The 22,910-nt window shown below is 38.8% G+C and overlaps 1 protein-coding gene and 1 long non-coding RNA gene across 4 annotated transcripts in view; one reads left to right on the forward strand and one right to left on the reverse strand.

Moving 5' to 3' along the window:
* Positions 1–22,910, reverse strand: part of LOC137235445 (uncharacterized) — a 900,888-nt gene that overhangs the window by 408,243 nt on the left and 469,735 nt on the right. The gene's annotated exons all lie outside the window — the stretch shown is intronic.
* Positions 13,458–15,916, forward strand: LOC137234286 (uncharacterized). Its single transcript, XR_010947765.1, has 3 exons — positions 13,458–14,254; positions 15,553–15,640; positions 15,720–15,916. It is a non-coding gene; the product is annotated as an uncharacterized lncRNA (long non-coding RNA).

Genomic DNA, 22,910 nt, shown 5'->3' on the forward strand with positions numbered 1-22,910 from the left:
ATCAAAACAGACTGCCAATGATTTTGCAACTCGAATCTCACACCTGCTCTCTGAGAGCACAACTCATCCTGAAGGAAGACAGGAGCAGTAGGAGCATATCTCCAAAGCACTTCGTACTGCCGCCCAGAAAAAAATTGGTTACCGGCGGCCACGAAAAAACAACTGGTACCATTAAGAATGCTTCGCCGCAACCGACAGAAAAGACGCTGCCTACAGGGCTACGTTAAAAGCGAGCGCGACAAGAGGAGTGTGTGAACGCTATCGTGAGTTGAAAACTGAAGCGAGACGCCTTTTTAGGAAGAAATAAGCAGAAGCATAAAGGCGTGAGTGCGAGGAGCCGTAGCTGTTAGCCACCAGGAATAACGCCCGAAAATTTTATCAAAAAATACGGCGACAGACGGAAGGTTTTAAGACCGGGCAAACTCCTGTAGGAACGAAAACGGCGACCTTGTAATTGATGTCCAGAGAGTGCTTAGATTATGGAGGGAATACTTCTTTGCTCTCCTAAATGGAGGCAGCAATTCACCGCGCAGAGATGAAGAGCCCGATCCCGCAATCGATGATGATGGGATATATGTCCCCAACCCGATTATGACGAAGTTAGAATAGCAATAACCAGATTGAAAAACAACAAGGCCGTGGGCGCTGATGGATTGCCTTCGGAGCTATTCAAGTACGGCGGCGAGGAGTTGGTAACGCGCATGCAGCAGCTTCTCAGCAAAATATGGGCGGACGAGTGCATGCCCGACGGTTGGAATTTAAGTGTTCTTTGCCCAGTCCACAAGAAGGGGGATACTGCAAAATGCACCAACTATCGTGGAATCAGGCTTCTTAATATCGCATATAAGATCATTTCAAGTGTATTGTGCGAAAGATTGAAGCCCACCGTGAACCGGCTGATTTGACCTTATCAGTGCGGCTTCAGACCTGGTAAATATACCATCGACCAGATTTTCACAATGCGCCAAATCTTGGAAAAAACCCGTGAAAAGAGAATCGACACACATCACCTCTTCTTCGAATTTAAAGCCGCCTTTGACAGCACGAAAAGGAGCTGCCTATATGCCGCTATGTCTGAATTTGGTTTCCCCGCAAAACTTATATGGCTGTGCAAAATGACGTTGAGCAACACCATCAGCTCGGTCAGAATTGAGAAGGACCTCTCCGAGCCGTTCGAAACTAAACGAGGTTTCTGACAGGGTGACCCCCTATCGTGCGATTTCTTTAATTTGATGCTGGAGAAAATTATACTAGCAGCAGAACTTAACCGCACTGGAACGATATACTATAAAAACGTGCAATTACTGGCATATGCTGATGGCATTGATATCCTCGTGGTAAACACCCGCGCTGTTAGTTCTGCTTACTCCAAACTGGAAAAAGAAGCGGTAAAGATGGGTTTGATGGTGAATGAGGACAAAACGAAGTACCTGCTGTCATCGAGCAAAGAACTAGCGCAAACGCGCCTTGGCAACTACGCTACTGTTGGCAGCCATAATTTAGAAATAGTAAAAGACTTCGTTTATTTGGGAACCAGCATCAACACTAGCAACAACATTAGCACTGAAATCCATTGAAGATCCAATCTTGCCAATAAATGCTTCTTTGGACTAGGTAGGCAATTGAAAAGTAAAGTCTTCTCTCGGCGAACGAAAATCATACTCTACAAGTCACTTATCGTACCTGTCCTGCTATATGGGGCAGAAGCGTGGACCATGACATCAGCAGATGAAGCGGCTTTGGGAGTGTTCGAGATAAAACTTCTTCGAAAGATTTATGGACCCTGCAGCGGCTGCGCTGGCTAGGCCATGTTTTGCGAATGAAAGATGATGCTCCGGCCAAGAAAGTGTTTCTATCAGAACCCGCCTATGGAAGCAGAGGTAGAGGGCGGCCCCCACTCCGTTGGAAGGACCGGGTGGAAAATGATTTAAACTCCCTTGGTGTGACCAATTGGCGCAGGTTGGCGGAGCGACTGGCGCGCCTTGTTGGACGGCCATAGCCGTTTAGACGGTTAAGCGCCAATTAAATAAGTAAGTCATTCTTGTTATTGTAGTCCAGATTGTTGATAGCGGGATGTTTGCTGGAATATATATATTACAATGAGCTATGCGAAGCTTGCATTGTGTGATTTTGTTGTTTCAGCACCAAGTTTCGGTAAACCCTTGCACATTGCTCAAAGCCTGATTTAAAATTCATTCTCCTGATAATACGGGTGTTCAAAATGTGAAGCATTTCCAAATTTACCTTTTGTTATAGTTCTAACGTTTTCAAAATCGGGGCGATGTCCAGTATTAATGCAATCGGCAGACAAGGCTGTCTTATTTTCCGAAGAATTGTTCCTTAACTTTATGTTGGACTTGTGGCCGGAATCTATCGTCTTCAGTTTTTGCTTAGTAGTCCCCACATGTACCTTGTTGCATATGTGGGACCCGTCACCAGTGCATGGGATTTGATAAATTAAGTCAGATTTCTCCTCCTCTTCTTCTGTCTTTCATGTTGCTGTATACCTGTCTGAGAGTGTTATTATATGAAAATGCTATCTGTATTTTTCCTGATCATATAAATTTGAACTCTTGATTCTCTCGGTTATTCCAGGGACATATGTTACTGATTTGTAAATTTTGACAATTGTGTACCTTGACCTGGCGTTGTGCGATATTTCATGAAAATTTCGTACCAGTTTATTTATCAGTTCGTGGGGAAATTCATTTTGGGCAAGCGTTTTCTAAATTATAGCTATGTCCTTCTTGTGAAACACTTTATCGCTTATCGTAAGAACCCTTCTAATAAAATTCTTCGTGGTATTCAAGATTGTTTTGCGTAAATTTTTTGAGTTGTAATTGATAAGCCTTGCGGATGAAGTTGGTTTCTTGTACCAGTCGATTAGTAATTCATTATTCTTTCTTATAATCGGAGTATCAAATTAAGGTAAATGACCATCTTTTTCTACCTCTATCGTGAACTGAATGTTCCGGTGGTATCCATTGAGCATATTAAGGATGTTGTCAATCTCGTCTGCTCTGACAACAGCAAAGAAGTCGTCGACATACTTGGTCAAAAGACGTGGTTTGATAATGGCGCCTCTTTCAAATTTACTCAACAATTCCTCCATGATGATATTGGCTATGACTGGGGACGCTGGTGATCCCATGGGCATTCCTGTGCGTTGTTCATAGAAATTTCCATTATATTTAAAATAACTATTATCTTTGATGCAGTATTTGACCATGGTCAAAAACAAGTCCTTGGGTATCGATGTGTGTTCTTTTATGTCATTCCACCTGGCAGCTATTGTTGTGTCACCTGCCATCTTCGGATCCCATCGTGTCCGACACTGCTTATGGTACGCCATGTGCGTTACCTTCTTACCACTGGTTCACCGTCTTGGAGGTCGCCGCCTCCATACTGTCGCCATATTGTTACCTAAAATTCTTCGCGAGGCGGTCTCCTTTTTTGTATTTTCTGAAGTTTCACTGATTTTGTAAATTTGATGCAATTAAATTTGTATTTACTGTACCTAACGTTGAAACCGAATCTGTTGTTACACCTGTTATGTTAATAATATCTTTACCGTTAATTTGAACTCTATCTGTTAAACTTGAAAATTTAATTAAGGAAATATCAGCTTGAGAATCTACGAGAAAAGTGCATGGCTTATAATAATCACTACATTTTAATTCGATGAAATCAGAATAGTTGAGATTCAAACAGTAAACAGCGTTTTTAGGAAAGTTTTCATCTAGTATTCTAGCTCTTGCTCCCCCAGTGTTCGCTCCTGAGGGGCATCCGCGTTTAAAGCACGCACATTAGCATTATTACTCACATTTCCACGTCTGTTACTGTTGTTTTCCCGAGAACTAGACTGATTGCCCGAATTATTGTTATTAGAATTATTACTGTGGCCTCTTCTACTATTGTTATTAAACCTATAACTGTTTCCATTATTATTGTATCTGCTGTTATAGTTATTGAAACGACTGTTATTGTTATTGAAACGACTGCTATTGTTATTGAACCTATTACTGTAATTATGTCTCCTAAATCCGCCTCGAAAACTATTTGGCCTATTAACACGCGACTGAAACGCCAACACTTGACGTTCTTTAACCTCATTATTACGCCCAACTATCATTTTTGCAACTACGTCCTTTGAATCGCTGAAAGTAGTTGATGCTAAAATTGACTTTACTAATTCTGAACGAGTGTTCAGCCTACATAAGTTAACTGTTTGCTCTACAGCCATTTCGTGAGCTTTCGCTTGCGTCATACCTTCAATGATCAGGGAACTAATGAGTCTGACAATTCTTCAACACGCTTGGCAAATTCCGAGTAGTTTTGGTTTACAACATGTAAAGACGCGATTTTACCCGCGACAACTTTTGAATTGCCGGGTTTAATTCTACTTCTTAACGCGGCTTTAATTTGACTAACGGAATTTACCTCAGTTGGAATTGCTTCGCGTGCTTTACCCTCGAGTTTTGATTTTAGAAATGCTATGAAAGTACCAGTTAAATTGTCATCGGCGAACTCTTCAAGTAATTCAATTTTGTCTATAAAGGACTCAAGTGCTAGAGGATCACCGCTGTAGTTTTCTCTAATAGAAGTAGCACACATGGTAATGAAAGATCTCTTTTGCGCAAGTGTTGCCATGATTTGATCGTTAAGACTTGAAACTGAATTAGAAGAAGGTGAGGCAACGTTTGTACTAATTGGATCGTTAAGATCTGGGTTTACGTTAGAAGAAGGGGTAACTAAGTTGGCACTATTTGAATCGTTAAAATTTGAATCTAAATTGGAAGAAGATGAAGTTAATTTTGCACTATTTGAATCGTTAAGATTTGGATCTAGTTTAAAAGAAGCTAAATTTTTGCAAGAAGAATCTTCGAAACCCTGGAAATCTGTCGACAAAGATAATCTCTTTTCCTGGTTTATGACTGTTTCGGTCGAAGATGAAGTTAAACTTTCGGAGCTTGAAGATAATTTATTGGAATCTGGTTCTGAATCTGAAGTTCTGTGAACTCGCTTCCTATCTCTAAAGTTGTACATATGAAGTTATAAGGAGAGTAAAATAATTTGGTTTACACTACTATGAAATTAATGAAGCACTTATTTGAATGTATATTTGAAGCTGAAATGTTGAGAGAAAAATAAATTTGATAGGGAACTGGTTTACAGTGAACTGTCGCTAACGAAGTATTTGTAATTTACTGGAAAATCTAAGTGAAACGAAAATATTGATTTGAGAAAGCTGCAAGAAGAAATTGAATTTAAAATGGCCTCAAAAATTTATAAGTATAAATTTGCAAAAATCTCAGTAATTTGGTAATCACGGACGCACCGCTTTGTTCAAAAAAAATCTCATTTAGTTTTTCACGGAACCACCGTTTATATCAAAAAAAAAATCTCACTTTGGTTTTTAACGGAACCACCGCTTAAATCAAACAAATTCAAATGGTTTTTAACGAAACCACCGCTTATATCCAAAAAAAAAAAAAACTGAATTGGTTTTCCACCAACCACCTTTTATATCAAAATTCCAAAATTTTCAGATTACACGTAAACTGCTTATCTAGTTCACTCGGTTTTATATGGTGAAAATTTTACGGATAATGTACGTATCAAAAAAACTGAAGTATAATGAAAATTTGAGAAATGGAAATACAGACATATGAAACTTTGAATGAAAGATGTGTGAAATGGTTTGAAAATTTGAAATTAAAATTGAAGCTTGAGAGTATGGGAATTTGTAAAATGAGTTCAGAAGTTTTTAAATTAAAAATTTGAAAATATTAAAAATTTGAAGGAAATGTAAATTCGTAAAATGAGTTGAAACTTGAGAGAAAAATTTAAATGTAAGTTTGTAAATGTTGAATTTTATAAAATGGTTCAAAAATTTTAGAATTGTTGAAAACTGAAAAAGTATTAATTGTTAAGTTTAGACGTACGCACCGCTTTATTCAAAAATGTATTTGGTTGTTCAACGGTACCACCGTTTTTGTCAAAATCCAAAAAAATTTATGTATATACGTAAATGTGTGTATGTGGAAAAAAAATTTGCATACATATACATATGTAAGTAATATACTTAAATGCTGCTTCCGAGGTTCTGCCTTAGTCGCCGCTGCTTCCTCTGCTGCGCTGCTGCTGCGATGTTGGTGCTGCTGCTGCTACTGCGCTGCCAGTATTATGCGCTGCTGGTGTACAAATTTTATATGGCGTCGTTTTCGTGCCGTTATGCGTATATATGTATGTATATGGCGTGGTTTTCGTGCCGTTATGCGTATATATGTATGTGGCATGTATGGCGTGGTTTTCCTGCCGTTATATGAGCAAGTGGAGGAGTGTCGTTATGAAATTTGGTGACTGATGGTACAGTTTGCGAATTAATTCCGCACTTTAAATTACTTTCGTATAAATAAATTTTTTTAAATTTTTATGCTTTTCTTAATTTTGTATTATCTCTGTTTGTTTTATTTGGTTTTATTATTTCGAAGATTTTGTGTTATTTACGTTTCGATTAAAATTTTGGTGTTATGGTTTTACTCTTTTGTTAAATTTTGTTACCTCCTTTCTCATTAAAAGTTTTGTTTATAATTGTCTTATTTCTGCCGTACTTAAATTTTGCACTTTAGTTTTGTAAAATTTTGATTATCTCCGTAGAATTTAGGTTTTTATATTATAGATTAAATTATATTCTTTTATTTCTGTAAAATTTAGTACTTGATATTATTGTTTTCGATTATCTCCGTAGAATTTAGGTTTTTATATTATAGATTAATTTATATTCTTTTATTTCTGTAAAATTTGGTGTTTGATGTTATTACTTTTGATTATTTTAAATTTACTAAGTTGTGTTAAATTTGATTGTATTTCACTGCACCACCACTTTTCACTTTTTCACTCCACTCTACTCTCCGCGCAATTTTAGCTGACCGAGGCTCCAGCCTCACGGTCGCCATGTTGTGTCACCTGCCATCTTCGGATCTCACCGTGTCCGACACTGCTTATGGTACGCCATGTGTGTTAACTTCTTACCACTGGTTCACCGTCTTGGAGGTCGCCGCCTCCATATTGTCGCCATACTGTTACCTAAAATTCTTCCCGAGGCGGTCTCCTTCGCCAGTAACTCATTTAGGTTGTGATAAAAAAACTTTAATTTGATTTAAACTTTACTTGGGGTTTATTGAAGTAAAAATTGAGAAACGCGTCCGAAGGTTTACAGTGTCGAAAATATAATGACGCTTCGTTCTTTTTTTCTCTATCTTATTTTTTTTTTATTTCGTTTGTGTGACGTTGGCTGCAATTGTACTTGCCATGCGTGTTGTCACTGCGTGCGCCTGTCAAGTACCACTAAAGCCCCAACTACATAGGATACTTTATTATATTTTTGCTAATGCTACATCACCCTTCCTTTGAAAAGAAGAATTTGGCAAATTGATAATACAAGTTAGAAATTACCGTTAGTTATATATATGTCCCACGCATTCACTCACCACTCACCACTCACTAGATTGAACCTCATGCTTATAACAGCCTGTTAGGCTATCAAATCTCACAAGCTTTTTTGGCGCAGCTGTGTGGGCAAGTGAATTGTTGTAGGATTTCGTGGGTTCGAAGCCCGCTCCAGTTAAAATCCTTCTCTATTTTTTTTTTTTTTTAACTGAAATTATAAAAATGCTGATATTGCGCCAAAATGGCAAAATTTTGCCGATAAGCGCGTTTTCTTACAATGCGATATCAAAGCAAAATTTTTTGCAAGAATATAAAAAAATGTGCTAAAACCATTTGACAAAATTAAAAGCTAACCAAATTCAAACAATTGTTGAATTACTTTCAATTGTTAGAAATTGTTCTCAAAGTTAAAAAGGCATTTCAAGACCATTGAAAGCTGGCATGGTAATAGGCGACCATACAAAATAGCAAATGTCGCTAAAATATGCAAGCATTTTTCCTAATTTCCATACCCGCATTCGCCTCATCCACAAGCACAAAAGTCAAACCAGAGACAAAATCTTAAATTTTGATTTGATTCTTATTACCAACACATTCAAACATTTCGTCCGGCCTCGTACATATAGGCCAAAACTAACACAACCTTAGGGCACTCATAAAAATTGGCGCGTGTGTGAAATGTATGAAAATAGTTTTTTGGCTTTCGTACGGCATGAGGCTATACCATACAAAACTTCATATTTCCATTTCTGATATTTCGAAGTTTCGAATGAGGAGAAAAAAATCTTCTTTTTCCTCGCCGCCTTCACCTGACCTTCAAACAAAATAGCAAAAGCGAAATATTTTTGAGGTCATTCGCACTTGCTCTGGCACTTGCAAGCGCAATGTATAGAGTTGGGTCGTTTCGTTATGAACTTGTTCAATTGACCGGGTCTCTCAACTGAACAAGTGAACTAGATCTTCGATTTTGGTTCTATTTGTTCTTTTAGTTTGTTTTATCTAATGTTATTCTTTCTCTCTTCTCGTTCACGAACATTGTAAATTCATACATACATACGTAGAAATTCACAGTGAGCACGAATGTCGATGATGCCACTTATGCGATATGTGCGTATATATTTATGAAAAACATCTTTTTTAAGAAACTAATTATTATATTTATTAAACTTGAAAAGTTCTTATTTACAATTTGTGCCTGTACTCTTTCAACTTCCTCGGTCTTCCGAAATTTGTAACTTTTTTTGAAGTTAATTATACATATGTATATATATTAACTTATTTATTCATAACACATTTAAATATACCTACACAAAGCATTGCTGCATACACACCCCCTTCTATACTTGTTGACTTTTTTCGTTGGTCTGAGCGGCAGTGAACAAATTTGCTTGCAAAAAAAGGAAAAGATGAAAAAAAAGAACGAAAGAACCGAATCTCTGAAATGAACAGAAAAGCGCAACTCTAGCAATGTATTTGTAATTATACATGCTCAGTTGATCAGGTCAGAATAAGGTAATCAAAAATTTGAAGCGCAAAATAGTCAAAAACGGAAAAAATTGCCAAAAATCGGCGGAATTTTCTATGAACTTAACATTTGCACTTTGTTAGGGTAGAATTAAAAGGGCTATACAACTGTATACTTGAAATATTATTTCAAATTACAGAAAAAAATCCACACTTAATAAATATAATTAAATAAGCAGAATGACATAAGACTTTTCGGCTTTTGCTTATCGAAAATTCATAATTCGATATGTTAACGGGATTTTCCATCAATAAAAAAAAAGAAAACAAGCTTTATTAAGGTTCGAACCTGAAACACCTGTAGCCTTAAACGAGTGCCTAACAGGTGTGCCAAACCTACTATGACTTTCATCCTGTCTTATCTGCTACTTTGATCGTATATACGAATTTGCACGCCATAAGGCTATTTTCAACCCTCCATTTACCATTGAAATTAAGCTTATTTTACCTTTTTTAAAATTTCTAAATTATATTAATTAAATTCAAATTCATATTAAATTATAAAACAAGCAAATATATTGCTACAAGTAATAAAATTTAAATTTAATTAATCTTACTGAATACCTATATTCCTACAAAGAAATCATATTAAGAGAAAATCCAGAGAATTTATACACCAGCTGAAACTGTTGACAGAGAATTTTCTGCTGTTAACTGGTTAACATTGAAATTGGATTGTGTGTGGTGAAGTGCAAGACGTGTTCACATGCAAAAAAGTTGGAATCTAGCAAAAACGCCTTCTAATTGTGTTTAAATTATCTGGTAGCAGTGAAGCTTGCATTGCACGATTTGAGTTTTTTTGTCTGCTGCTCGTACATATATACCGCCATAATCGGATATACACGTTTATACTTGTCATAGCAATGTGATTTGTAGTTTGTACTCGCAATTACGTTACAAAGATCGCCTAGTAGGTCTTGGTGATTTCATCGACTCAAATTTCATGACTCCCACCACTCAGCATGAGTTTTTAATTAGCCTGCTAGATACATCTCTTCTCCAAAAGAATTATATATTAAATTCCAAAAGTAAAATCTTAGACTTAGTGGTTGCAGATGACTCTACGGGTATTACTCTCACCCGAACTCCCCATTATCATTGCCTGAATACCCTCTGTATCCTACGCTTGAGAGAGTACTGGATGTTGTTCAACCTGCTATGCTTGATGTTTCTAAATCGAATTCCCGACCCCGTACGATATGTTTTTCCAAGACGAATTTTAGTGTGCTCAATAAATTGATTGGTGCTTATGACTGGTCGAATCTTTACGCGTGTGAAGACGCTTGTTTTATAGCTCTCTTCGTTATTCCAGTATTACGACGGGTAAGGCACCTTGGTTCTCAAGGCAATCACTAAGACTTCATAATATTAAATCTAGACTCTATAAGCGTTTCAAAAGCTCCTTAATATCACCTTGTCAACATGGATTTGTGCGTCGGATTTTTAGATTGCAAACAAACAGATGTCATTTACACCGACTTTATTAAAGCGTTTGACTCTGTAAATCACGAGTTTTTTGTTCATAAACTTGATCTGCTGGGCTTTCCAAAGCCTTTGTTAAATTGGATTTCAAGTTATCTTGAAAGTAGGACGCAACGAGTTTTCTTCAAAAACAATATTTCAAAGTCAATTGATGTAACTTCTGGCGCGCCCCAGCGTAGTCATTTGGGTCCATTACTTTTTACCCTGTTCATTACTGACTTACCACAGGTTGTCTTGCATTCTAAAGATTTTATGTACGCAGATGATGTAAAACTTTGTTACACATATCTGCATTCAAACTTGTCCTGTCAGCTTCAGGCCGATATCGACTCTTTTCAAAGCTGGCAAATGACATCTCACCGGGTGAAGCCGGTCCTGACATCTTATATACTTAACGGCAACCCTTTGGAGCGGATATCTGTTATAACTGATGCAGTTGTTGTTTTCGATCCGAAATTAAGTTTTAACATACATATGTCAACCACGATCGTAACAAACTGCCACAAAAAGGAAAATGTCTCGCACAAATTTCTCATAGCTGCTAATCGTTCAGTAGTGCCAGTGATTACGGAATCAGCGATCACCAGGAATGTATTGTTTTTAAAATCAGACTCTGAATCATCCGTAATCATCTCATTTAAATTATCTTTAGAACGTCTTTTGGGTTTTCTCTTTCGAATGTCCGGAAACTTTGGCAAGATGTTCAATTGAATAGCAACTGTTTTGCATTCGTTTAAAATTGTTTCCCATTGGTTCCTGATCGACTTCAAATCAGCTAATAATGCATCTAGATTGCGGACCTCAACATCTATGGTGGCGTCTCTAGCTTGGAGAACCACGTCTTTTTCATTAATGGTAATCAGTATTTTGAACCAAATTGAGGACAGCAAGATACATTCGAACTTGTTGATGTACTTGAGAATGCCGGTAACATCGCCATATGCTTGCGCAGTCAAATTTTTGTACAACTCCGACTAAAGTAATTGCAGCCATACAACATTCTACAGCACCAACACCACACAAATTGAGCATTCGAGTTTTTGTCGAGAATGTGACGTTGTAAGCTCCTTTCATATTGGCGCCATTATCGTACCCATGTGCACGACAATCTTTTAATGGGGTTTCATGTTTACCTAGAGTATGGCAAATTAGATCAGCGATTTGTTGACCAGTTTTTTGGTTACAATTCACGAAAGCCAAAAACCGTTCTTGAATTGTAAATTTTGTAGCTTTCGAATTGAAATGGAGTTAGCGCAAAATGAATGTAGTCAACGTGACTAGCATCAGGCATAGCATCAACGATAATAGGAAAGTACTTGGCTTTCTTGCCTTGATCTAATATAGTTTCCTCACGTGCTTTGCACAAATTTCTTTAAACTCGTTCTGAATGTCTGGGGAAAGATATTGAACTTGTAAATGTTTGTGCTGCTGTTGTGAAATCCTACGCTTTTTCCAAATGATCTCTAAGTATCGAACCATAAGGGCTTATGAGATCTTAGATGCCCAAAAAATGTCCATCGTTTCGTTCACCAAGATATATACTTTCGCCTTTGAAAGCTAGACCTGCAGTTGATCCAGTTCGAAATAGTGCTAAAGTTTCATTAAACAAAAGTATTGGAACTAAATTTTAAAATAAGGCACAATCTGTTTATTAAGAATTTGGGCATATTTTTAAAAAAATTAAAAGGTGTCATGGTAATCATGTCCAATTGGGTATCAATACTGTATTACCACGGCTTACCGAATTAGAAGATCGTGCGGAATAAAATTCGAGTTCGATAAATTTTTCGCTGAAGAAGATAAATTGGGTATTGAATTTAATTTTCTAATGGATAAAGGATTGCAACTTGTCAAAAAATGTAATCAAACCAATAATTTTCCCTCCAATGTGCAACACATACAACCTTTGAATAAAATTTCAAATAAATTGCCAAAAATATAAATTCCAGTATTTTTTTGGAGATTATTTTAAATGAGTTTCCTTTAAAGGTATATTTTGTGAAGTTCATTTTAACCGAGAAATTTCAAATACTCACAAAATAGTTGCCTTCAAGACTAATCTTAGAGGAGAAAATTTTAATTTAAGAGAGCATTTAGCCATATGCGGAAATAATTTTGATGTGGGTCCCACGCAAACATTTTGGAAAAAAGATATAATGACGAAAGGTTAAGTACTAGTAAAATTTTTAAAAACTTGGTTGATGCTCAACCAATTACGTTCCAATCGGCGAAATCATTAGAGCAATTGTATGATTTTGTGGCTGCAAACCTAGGTGGTCTTCAAGGTATTGATTATCACTTGAAGAATTTAAAAATGCATTCCTGCTTTTTTAGTTGTTAGAAAACCGGAACAAAAAGTAGATATGAACAGTCATTTGTAGATTCCTCTGAAATTCCGTCTATTGATATTCTTTTAAATTTCCTTCAGAAGCAATTTAAAACTCTTGAAGACCCAGAAAGAGTGGTAACCCAAAATTAAAAAAGTAATGAAAATTTTAATGTGAAATTTTCTAAATCAAATCTAAAAAAAAAATCCAGCTGATATTATATCTCATGGCCAATACCCGAATGAGATTATTGAAAATAGCTTTTGGTTTAATGGGCCGAATTTTTTAAAAGAAGATATAGGTAGAATTACACGAAAAGATAATGTGTTAGAAACTCCTTGGCTAATAAAGAATGTGTTAGTTACTGCTCTAACTAGAAAACGAGGAATAATTGCAGACACAAAACATAAAAACAGCTTTATGTTTCTAAGGAATGTTGTTGCTTTAATTTTAAAATTCATAGATATCATATTAAAGAAACCAGTCAAAAATCATCATTCGTATCATAAAGCTATACAAAAAATCATAATTCAGACACAAACAAAATATTTTCAAGATGATATTGTGTTGCTAAAATCCAAAAAAGAAATCATCAAAATTAGCTACTCTTGTTCCATTTTTAGACGAAAAGGATATTCTTAGGCCCGGTTTCACCAACTCGACTTAACTTAGTTAAGTCATATTTTTTAATTTTTCTGTTTCACCACCAAAGCTTAGCTAAGTCGCAAATTAGCCTACCTGTTAGCTGGCTTATTCTCGACTTTCAACAGTGTTGCTGTAGTACAAATTTTGAGTTGAATTAAATGGCACTATTTATACTTATTTCATTATGCAAATATAGCAACCCCGCTATTGTTGACATCTGTAATTTCTCTGAAGAGGCTTATTTGTATTCTCGGTGGAAAATTTGTAAAAAAATTAATGGATCTTCGAGATTCTGGTGAAAGTGATTGCGATTTAGAAGCTCTGCAGGTAATCGTGCTTCGACGAAAAAGAAAAATTAAAGAGCGTCCTGACTTGTTTCATTATTATAACGATGTTGACTTTCGCGAACGATTTCTTATGTGCAAAGGTGCTGCTTGGTTGGTTTTTTCTTTAATGAAAGACAAAATTTATCTTGAAGCTCGGTAAGTTTACATCATATTTTATAAATGTTGCCCTAAATTACTTCTCCGTTTACAGCAACAACGCAATGCAGCCACACCAAATATTTTTCATCGCACTCCGGTTCTATGCTCCAGGATCTTTTTAGCAAATTGTGGCAGCCCTTTCCGGAGTTTCAAAAGCAAATGCCTCACGTGCAATTACGCTAGTTTCCTACCATCTAGTATCCTTGCAACCAGATTTTGTGAAATTTCCTCAAACGAAACAGGAGCGCTTGGAAACACAGGCTGCTTTTAAAGAAAGGGCAAATTTTCCGCGTGTAATTGGGGCAATGGACTGCACCCATGTTAAAATCAATTCCCCAGGTGAATATGCGTGAATAGCAATTGGAAAAAATATCTCTATATTTATTTATAAACGCTTCCCAAGGCAGCCGGTGCTGTCCGGCTTCATTTCAGTCTAATCCCATTTAATTTGTTGCGTCCTCCCAGCAGATCCTTGCAGCGGGGTAAAAGTTTAGTTGAGGGGTCGACTGCTAATACGCTACCAAAAATATCGAGAGAGGTATCAAAAGATGCGAATAATCTCGAAAATAATAATCCGAAGGCGGAAAATAAGAATTGTATCTCAGTTCTGAGATATTTGCAGTTGAAGTGGGCGATTTTCATGTGGTTGTTGTAACGTTGTGTACCCACAAAAAAAAGTTGTGAGCATAAGTGTTTTGCGCGGATATAGTTTTGGTCTACAAACCGGTGTTGGACCCACCCAGGGTAATTTCTTATAAGCGCGGCCGAAGGCCGCCAATACAGAGAGGTGTTCTGCGCAAAAATACGATGGATCCCACCCCTGGTTTCGGAGGGACCGGCGGGAAATATTTCTGTTTTTCGTTAATATCTTTTGAACGAGTTAAAATTCTTACTTTCGGCCTTCGGATTATTAATACTGATGTCAAGACGCGTCGTTTGACACCTGTCGATATTTTTGGACGCGTATTAGCGGTCGACCCCTCAACTAGACTGTTACCTGCAGCGGGACTGCGCCATACTCCTGCTCCGGGAAGGTATCGAACCCTAAGGGCGCCCCGTAGTCTACGCCTCAGCACCCCTCACTACCTTTCAGCAGCTCTGCTGCTCAACAAGCCACGCCCCACGGCGCCACCAGCTCATACGGCCGCTTCCACTCATGACTACAATCTCCGTAGTTGAGTTGGTAGCAATGCCGAGCATCAGCAACCGCCCCGTCTTCTTCTCCCCTCTTGGAACCAACGCTTTTAATAACCCTCATTCATACGGCTGAGTTCTCAGGTGCCGTATTTCCTCAAAATGCTTACGGAGATGACTCCTTAAGCCCCTAGGCGGTGTTGGCTCATCAATCAGATGTCTGTTGGGATGCTCAGGTTTCTGGGTATTCAACAGGAACTGTTTGGTTAGCATCTCATTTCTCTCCCTGATGGGGAATATTCTCGCCTCATTATGTAGATGGTGTTCTGGGGACAAAAGAAGGCAGCCCGTGGCGATTCTGAGAAAAGTATTTTGGCAGGCCTGTAGCTTCTTCCAGTGGAGTCATTTTTAGGCTTGCCGACCATATGGGTGACGCGTAGCACGTAAACTGCTGGCCAATTGCTTTGTATGTAGTAATGAGCGTTTCTTTATCTTTTCCCCAGGTACTGCCAGCAAGGGATTTGAGGATTTTATTACGGCTCTGGATTTTCGGGACAATTGCGGCTGCGTGCTCACTAAAATGTTGCATCTGTGAGTGAAGAATAAATAGCACCAGCGAACAAAAACTATTTTTTTAACATACTAAACATTTATTTTATATTATTTCCAGGCGAAGAAGATCAAACTTATGTGCAATGGAAGTGGCTGCAAAAAGGTACATCAAAACGCTGCTAATGCGGTCATTGGTTAAAATTGGTTGAGAAAGCTCCTGTATAAACTTATTACTTTTAAATAAACGCAAATATATTTTTATTAAGAAAAAAGTAACCAAATAAATTCACAAATAATAATAATAATTTAATACTTTATAAACACTGTAATTTATGTTGATTAGATTTAGTGACTGCTTCCCTAGGCAGTCGGTTCTATGTACCGTAGTGATTCGGGATTTTTCTGACGAAGGACTGTCATTTCAGTGTAACCCCATTTAATTTGCTGCGTCCCTCCCACAAATTTGCATCCTCCCAGCAGCTCCTTGCAGCGGGACTGCTCCATATTCTCTTGCTCTGGGAAGGTATCGAATCCAATCCGGGTCCGCCTCCTGACCCCGGTCCTGAGAAATGCTTTCGCTGCGTCTGCCGGAAAGGAATATTTTTAGGACGGTCATACTCTGTTCAGTGTGTCTCGTGTAAGGGATGGTTGTATCGGACAGGTTGTTCTGGGCTTGATCCCAAAACCCGACGTCCACGTAACTTTTATAAATCTTTTGTGGCTCCTTGCTGTTCACGTCCAAGGGCATACCGTAGTCTACGCTTTAGCGTCTCCGCGACGGCAACCCCCGAGGGGTTTGATTGCGCCATGTTGCCAGGTCGCAAACCCCAATCTACCGGGTACCCCAATGCTTGCCCAAGGACGCCCAGTCCCAGGGCAACAACAGCAGTTGCGTCCTGGCCTTCCTCAACCCAGGCGTAGTCACCCGTCACTTACTCCCAGAGTGGCGACGTCTCCCCCTATGCACTTCAGAATTCTGCAGTTAAACTGTAATGTACTAACTGGGAAGATCACGGAGATAGTCGATTTCATGAAGCGGCACAACATCCGCATTGCTGCGATTCAAGAGACTAAACTCACAGCAAGGTCTGCAAACCGGTTCTGGGTATAATGTCCACAGAAAAGCTCGCATGAGCGGAAATGGAGGCGGCCTCACGTTTATCATACACCACTCTGTGCAATATCATATATTTGATCCTGGCATCGACCGCTGGGACAATGTCTTAGAACGTCAAGGCCTTTCTGTCCGGTCAGGCGATGCAAACCTAGAAATCATCAACATCTACATCCCTCAGCGCCTTACTCACTGGCAACAATCGCATTATCTTAGCCGACTTTAATGCCCATCACGATCTATGGCATTCAAATTTGCGGGCGGACAGTAGGGGTGAGATGTTGGCTGATCAAATAGAAGAAACGACGTTCTGCACAATAAACGGAGACGCCCCCGCACGTATGGTAAAAGGCTGTCACAGCTCGCCAGATATCTCAATCGTGAGCGCAGAACTCGTAAACTGCGTCAACTGGCAGCCGATGGTAACATTCGCATCCGACCACCTGCCCATACTTATTTCGCTCGAGCGTACCGCCGACTTCATCGTCACTGAAAAACGCACTTTCATAAACTTCAAAAAAGGAAAAATGGGAAGAATATAAATGCTTTACAGACAACCGCTTTGCTGCCCTCCCTATCCCGACTGATGCCCGCCAAGGGGAGCGTGCCTTCCGTAAGGTCATTGAATCCACCTCGGCACGTTTCATTCCCGCCGGGAGAATTCCCGAAATCCAGCCCCACTTCCCGGCGGACCAGGTGGACCGCAAATTATCTGGGTGGTCGGCAGGCATCGGTGCAATTTAGAAACGAAACATCAAAGCCAAGAAGAATTAAACAAGGTTTGCCACAGGGTGGTGTTCTATCCCCTCTTTTGTTTAATTTCTACATATCTAAGCTACCTTCACCACCAGAAGGAGTCACTATCCTTTCATACGCCGATGACTACACAATAATGGCCACAGACCCAGGCCCACAGATCGATGAGCTCTGCAACAGAATAAACGGCTACCTCCCTGATCCCGACTAAATCTTCCGCGACCTTATTTACAACATGGACTTCCCAAATGTCGACCATTTTGAACATCCACGCCGATGGCACTACGCTACCGACTGTCCTACACCCCAAAATCTTGGGTGTGACGTTTGATCAGGATCTACATTTTGGTGAGCACGCAGCCGACATTGTTCCGAAAATCCAGAGCCGTAATAAAATCCTCAAATCCCTTGCTACTCGATACAATCATAAAGCGTGGGCCTGGCCCTAAAGAGCAACCAACTATGCTTTGTATTTAGTTTTTTGCAACCATTCTTTTTAGGTAAGGGTAATCGCTATGTTAATTGGATGTGGCTGGAAAAGGGTGCACCCAAACGGTGTGAATGTGGATTTTATTTCCAATTAAAGGAAGTAAAACCAATTTAAAAAGAATTACAGCAAAAGTCAACTTAAAACCGTGGTATATATTCGTCCGATATATTATTAATTTCAATATAATTGTTAACACATTATAAATAAACTAAGAATGTTAGCCTATGTTATAACCAGTCAAGAGGTAACCACTATTACCATTCATATTTACTTCAGGATGTGTGCGATTGGGCAATATTTGATAGTAACGTAACCAATTTCAAGTAAAATGCAAATGTGTGACATTACAGTTGGTTTTCAGCTCTACATACAAGTCCATTAACAATTCCTTGCTAAGACTGTACAACACTATTGGGCGTGAAGGTTTTACAAAGTGTAATAAAGCTTGCACGATGTTACTTGGGTGTTCCTTTGCTGCTATGACAAGTGCATCAAAAGTGACGCGCATTAACTCACATGCACGCCGGTTTTCTATCTGCCATTTCTGCGCCGGTGCTGCTGGAACTGTTGCAGATGGGTTATTTGTTTCGCTATAATCGCCGGTGCTGTCGCTATTAGGGGACGCTGCTGTTGTTGTAACAGTGTTTGATGTTGCGCCCGAAGTTGCTGCAGAAAAAAAAGAGTCAAGTTATTACAGCTAGCAAGGTTTTATTGTGCTGTAATGGCGAAAACCTGTCCGAGGTTTTTGAGCATACAAATTTAGGTCGTTCTGTAAACAAGACCAGAAAGGCTTTGGAGAATTCTCCAAGTGTTTTTGGCAATATTTTTATACAGATCAAGCCTGTCTAATCGTTTATTCAATGTTACTTACCCGCATCATCTTCGCTTAGTTTCTGCTTTTTACTGCTTGGCTCTCTTTCTTCAATGGATGTACTTGGCTCAGTTGCGGCCTCGGGTACCTGTTGATCCTTCTTTTGATAGTATTCTCGCAGCACCGAATATAAATTTGCCGAGATACAACGTGTTAGTTACTCTTTCATTGCTTGCTTCTGTGGCACATTACCTGGATGCATGTGCACAAGTGTCGCCTCAGTGTTAGCGCCAATTGAATTCAGAAAGCTTGCAGGTAGCAACCACTTGTACCACTCTCATACATTAAATAACTGCCAAAACCGCTTACACCCGCATATGAAATGTTATTATTTTTATTATAATTTTATTAAAAGATGCCAATACGCAACTGACAGCCGTAACTGACAATACTTCAAATGGATTGGGTTGCGTGAAATTAAAGAGTAGCAAAAAATACTACTATGTATAAAACAGCTAATAGGGTTGTTGTATGTCAATTTCATTAAGTAACTAAGTTGGTGAAACCGAAAAAAAACTAAGCCGCAAATCAGGACTAACTTAAGTCACAACTAAGTTTTAGCCTTAGTCGAGTTGGTGAAATCGGCCCTTAGAGTAGGAGGTAGAACCTAAAATTATTCGCTTCCATTTGAATCCAAACACCCTACATAATTACAGTATAATGAACCAGTAACAAAACTTATTATGACGGAAATACACAAAAAACATTTGCATGTCGGTCCAAAAGTTATTTAGCTTTAACGCGGCAAAAATATTGGCCTTTGCAAGGGAAACAATTAGTCAATAAAAAATTGTACATTCTTGCTACAGGTGCTTTAAAATAAATCCTCGTTCGATACATCAGTTTATGGGGAATTTAACACAGGATAGGGTAACAAAAGCGCGAGCTTTTGAAAATATTGGCATTGAATTCCTTGGTTCAATAATAATTAATCACAAATTAAGAGGTTCTAGAAGAGGTAAAGGCTATGCGTGCATTTTTATTTGTTTCGCTAGTAAAGCGGATCATTTAGAAGTAGTTAGTAATTTATCAACCTCCGCGTTTTTAGGAGCTCTAAAGAGGTTTATTGCGACTAATTATATAGGGGCGAAAAATAGTTTGAATGGTGTTTATAAACTTTTTAAAGAATAACAAGTGAGGAAGGCTAAGTTCGGGTGTAACCGAACATTACATACTCGGCTGAGAGCTTTGGAGACAAAAAAAGGGAAAATCACCATGTAGGAAAATAAACCCAGGGTAACCCTGGAATGTGTTTGTATAACATGTGTATCAAATGGAGGGTATTAAAGAGTATTTTGAAAGGGAGTGGGCCATAGTTCTATAGGTGGACGCAATTTCGGGATATCGCCATAAACGTGGACCACGGGTGACTCTAGAATGTGTTTGTTCGATATGAGTATCAAACGAAAGGTGTTAATGATTATTTAAAAGGGAGTGGGCCTTAGTTCTATAAGTGGACGCCTTTCTATAGGATATCGCCATAAAGGTGGACCAGGGGTGACTCTAGAATGTGTTTGTACGATATGGGAAGCAAATGAAGGAAGTGGGCCTTAGTTCTGTAGGTGGACTCCTTTTCGAGATATCGCCATAAATGTGGACCAGGGGTGACTCTAAAATGTGTTTGTACGACATGGGTATCAAAAGAAAGGTGTTAATGAGTATTTTAAAAGGGAGCGGGCCTTAGTTCTATAGGTGGACCTTTTTTCGAGATATCGCCATAAAGGTGGACCAGGGTACGATATGGGTATCAAATTAAAGATGTTAATGATTTTTTAAAACGGAGAGGGACTTAGTTCTACAGGTAGAGGCTTTTTCGATATATCGCCATAAAGGTGGACCACGGGTGACTCTAGAATGTGTTTGTTCGATATGAGTATCAAACGAAAGGTGTTAATGATTATTTAAAAGGGAGTGGGCCTTAGTTCTATAAGTGGACGCCTTTCTATAGGATATCGCCATAAAGGTGGACCAGGGGTGACTCTAGAATGTGTTTGTACGATATGGGAAGCAAATGAAGGAAGTGGGCCTTAGTTCTGTAGGTGGACTCCTTTTCGAGATATCGCCATAAATGTGGACCAGGGGTGACTCTAAAATGTGTTTGTACGACATGGGTATCAAAAGAAAGGTGTTAATGAGTATTTTAAAAGGGAGCGAGCCTTAGATCTATAGGTGGACCTCTTTTCGAGATATCGCCATAAAGGTGGACCAGGGTACGATATGGGTATCAAATTAAAGATGTTAATGATTTTTTAAAACGGAGAGGGACTTAGTTCTACAGGTAGAGGCTTTTTCGATATATCGCCATAAAGGTGGACCACGGGTGACTCTAGAATGTGTTTGTTCGATATGAGTATCAATTGAAAGGTGTTAATGGGTATTTTAAAAGGGAGTGATCCTTAGTTCTATAAGTGGGCGCCTTTTCCAGACACCGCCATAAAGGTGAACCAGGGGCGACTATAAAATGTGTTAGTACGATATGGGTATCAAATGAAAGGTGTTAATGGGTATTTTAAAAGGGAGTGGGCCTTAGTGCTATAGGTGGACGCCTTTTCTAGATATCGCCATAAAGGTGGACCAGGGATGACTCTAGAATGAGTTTGTACGATATGGGTATCAAACGAAAGGTGTTAATGATTATTTAAAAGGGAGTGGGCCTTAGTTCTATAAGTAGACGCCTTTCTATAGGATATCGCCATAAAGGTGGACCAGGGGTGACTCTAGAATGTGTTTGTACGATATGGGAAGCAAATGAAGGAAGTGGGCCTTAGTTCTGTAGGTGGACTCCTTTTCGAGATATCGCCATAAATGTGGACCAGGGGTGACTCTAAAATGTGTTTGTACGACATGGGTATCAAAAGAAAGGTGTTAATGAGTATTTTAAAAGGGAGCGGGCCTTAGTTCTATAGGTGGACCTTTTTTCGAGATATCAACATAAAGGTGGACCAGGGTACGATATGGGTATCAAATTAAAGATGTTAATGATTTTTTAAAACGGAGAGGGACTTAGTTCTACAGGTAGAGACTTTTTCGATATATCGCCATAAAGGTGGACCACGGGTGACTCTAGAATGTTTTTGTTCGATACGAGTATCAATTGAAAGGTGTTAATGGGTATTTTAAAAGGGAGTGATCCTTAGTTCTATAGGTGGACGCCTTTTTCGAGACACCGCCATAAAGGTGAACCAGGGGTGACTTTATAATACGTTTGTACGATATGGGTATCAAATGAAAGGTGTTAATGATTATTTAAAAGGGAGTGGGTCTTAGTTCTATAGGTGGACGCCTTTTCGAAATACTGCCATAAAGGTGGACCAGGGGTGACTATAAAATGTGTTTGTACGATATGGGTATCAAATGAAAGGTGTTAATGGGTATTTTAAAAGGGAGTGGGCCTTAGTTCTATAGGTGGACGCCTTTTCGAGATATCGCCATAAAGGTGGAACAGGGGTGACTCTAGAATGAGTTTGTACGATATGGGTATCAAACGAAAGGTGTTAATGATTATTTAAAAGGGAGTGGGCCCTAGATCTATAGGTGGACGCCTTTCTATAGGATATCGCCATAAAGGTGGACCAGGGGTGATTTTAGAATGTGTTTGTACGATATGGGAAGCAAATGAATGGTGTTAATGAAGGAAGTGGGCCTTAGTTCTGTAGTTGGACGCCTTTTCGAGATATCGCCATAAAGGTGGACTAGGGGTGACGCTAGAATGCGTTTGTACGATATGGGTATCGAATGAAAGGTGTTAATGATTACTTAAAAGGGAGTGGGCCTTAGTTCTATACGATATGGGTATCGAATGAAAGGTGTTAATGATTACTTAAAAGGGAGTGGGCCTTAGTTCTATAGGTGGACGCCTTTTCGAGATATCGCCATAAAGGTGGACCAGGGGTGACTCTAAAATGTGTTTATACGACATGGGTATCAAAAGAAAGGTGTTAATGTGTATTTTAAAAGGGAGCGGGCCTTAGTTCTATAGGTGGACCTCTTTTCGAGATATCGCCATAAAGGTGGACCAGGGTACGATATGGGTATCAAATGAAAGGTGTTAAGATTTTTTAAAACGGAGAGGGACTTA

This window comes from Eurosta solidaginis, chromosome X, assembly GCF_040869045.1.
Source record: "Eurosta solidaginis isolate ZX-2024a chromosome X, ASM4086904v1, whole genome shotgun sequence".
Classification (NCBI taxonomy): Eukaryota; Metazoa; Arthropoda; class Insecta; order Diptera; family Tephritidae; genus Eurosta; species Eurosta solidaginis.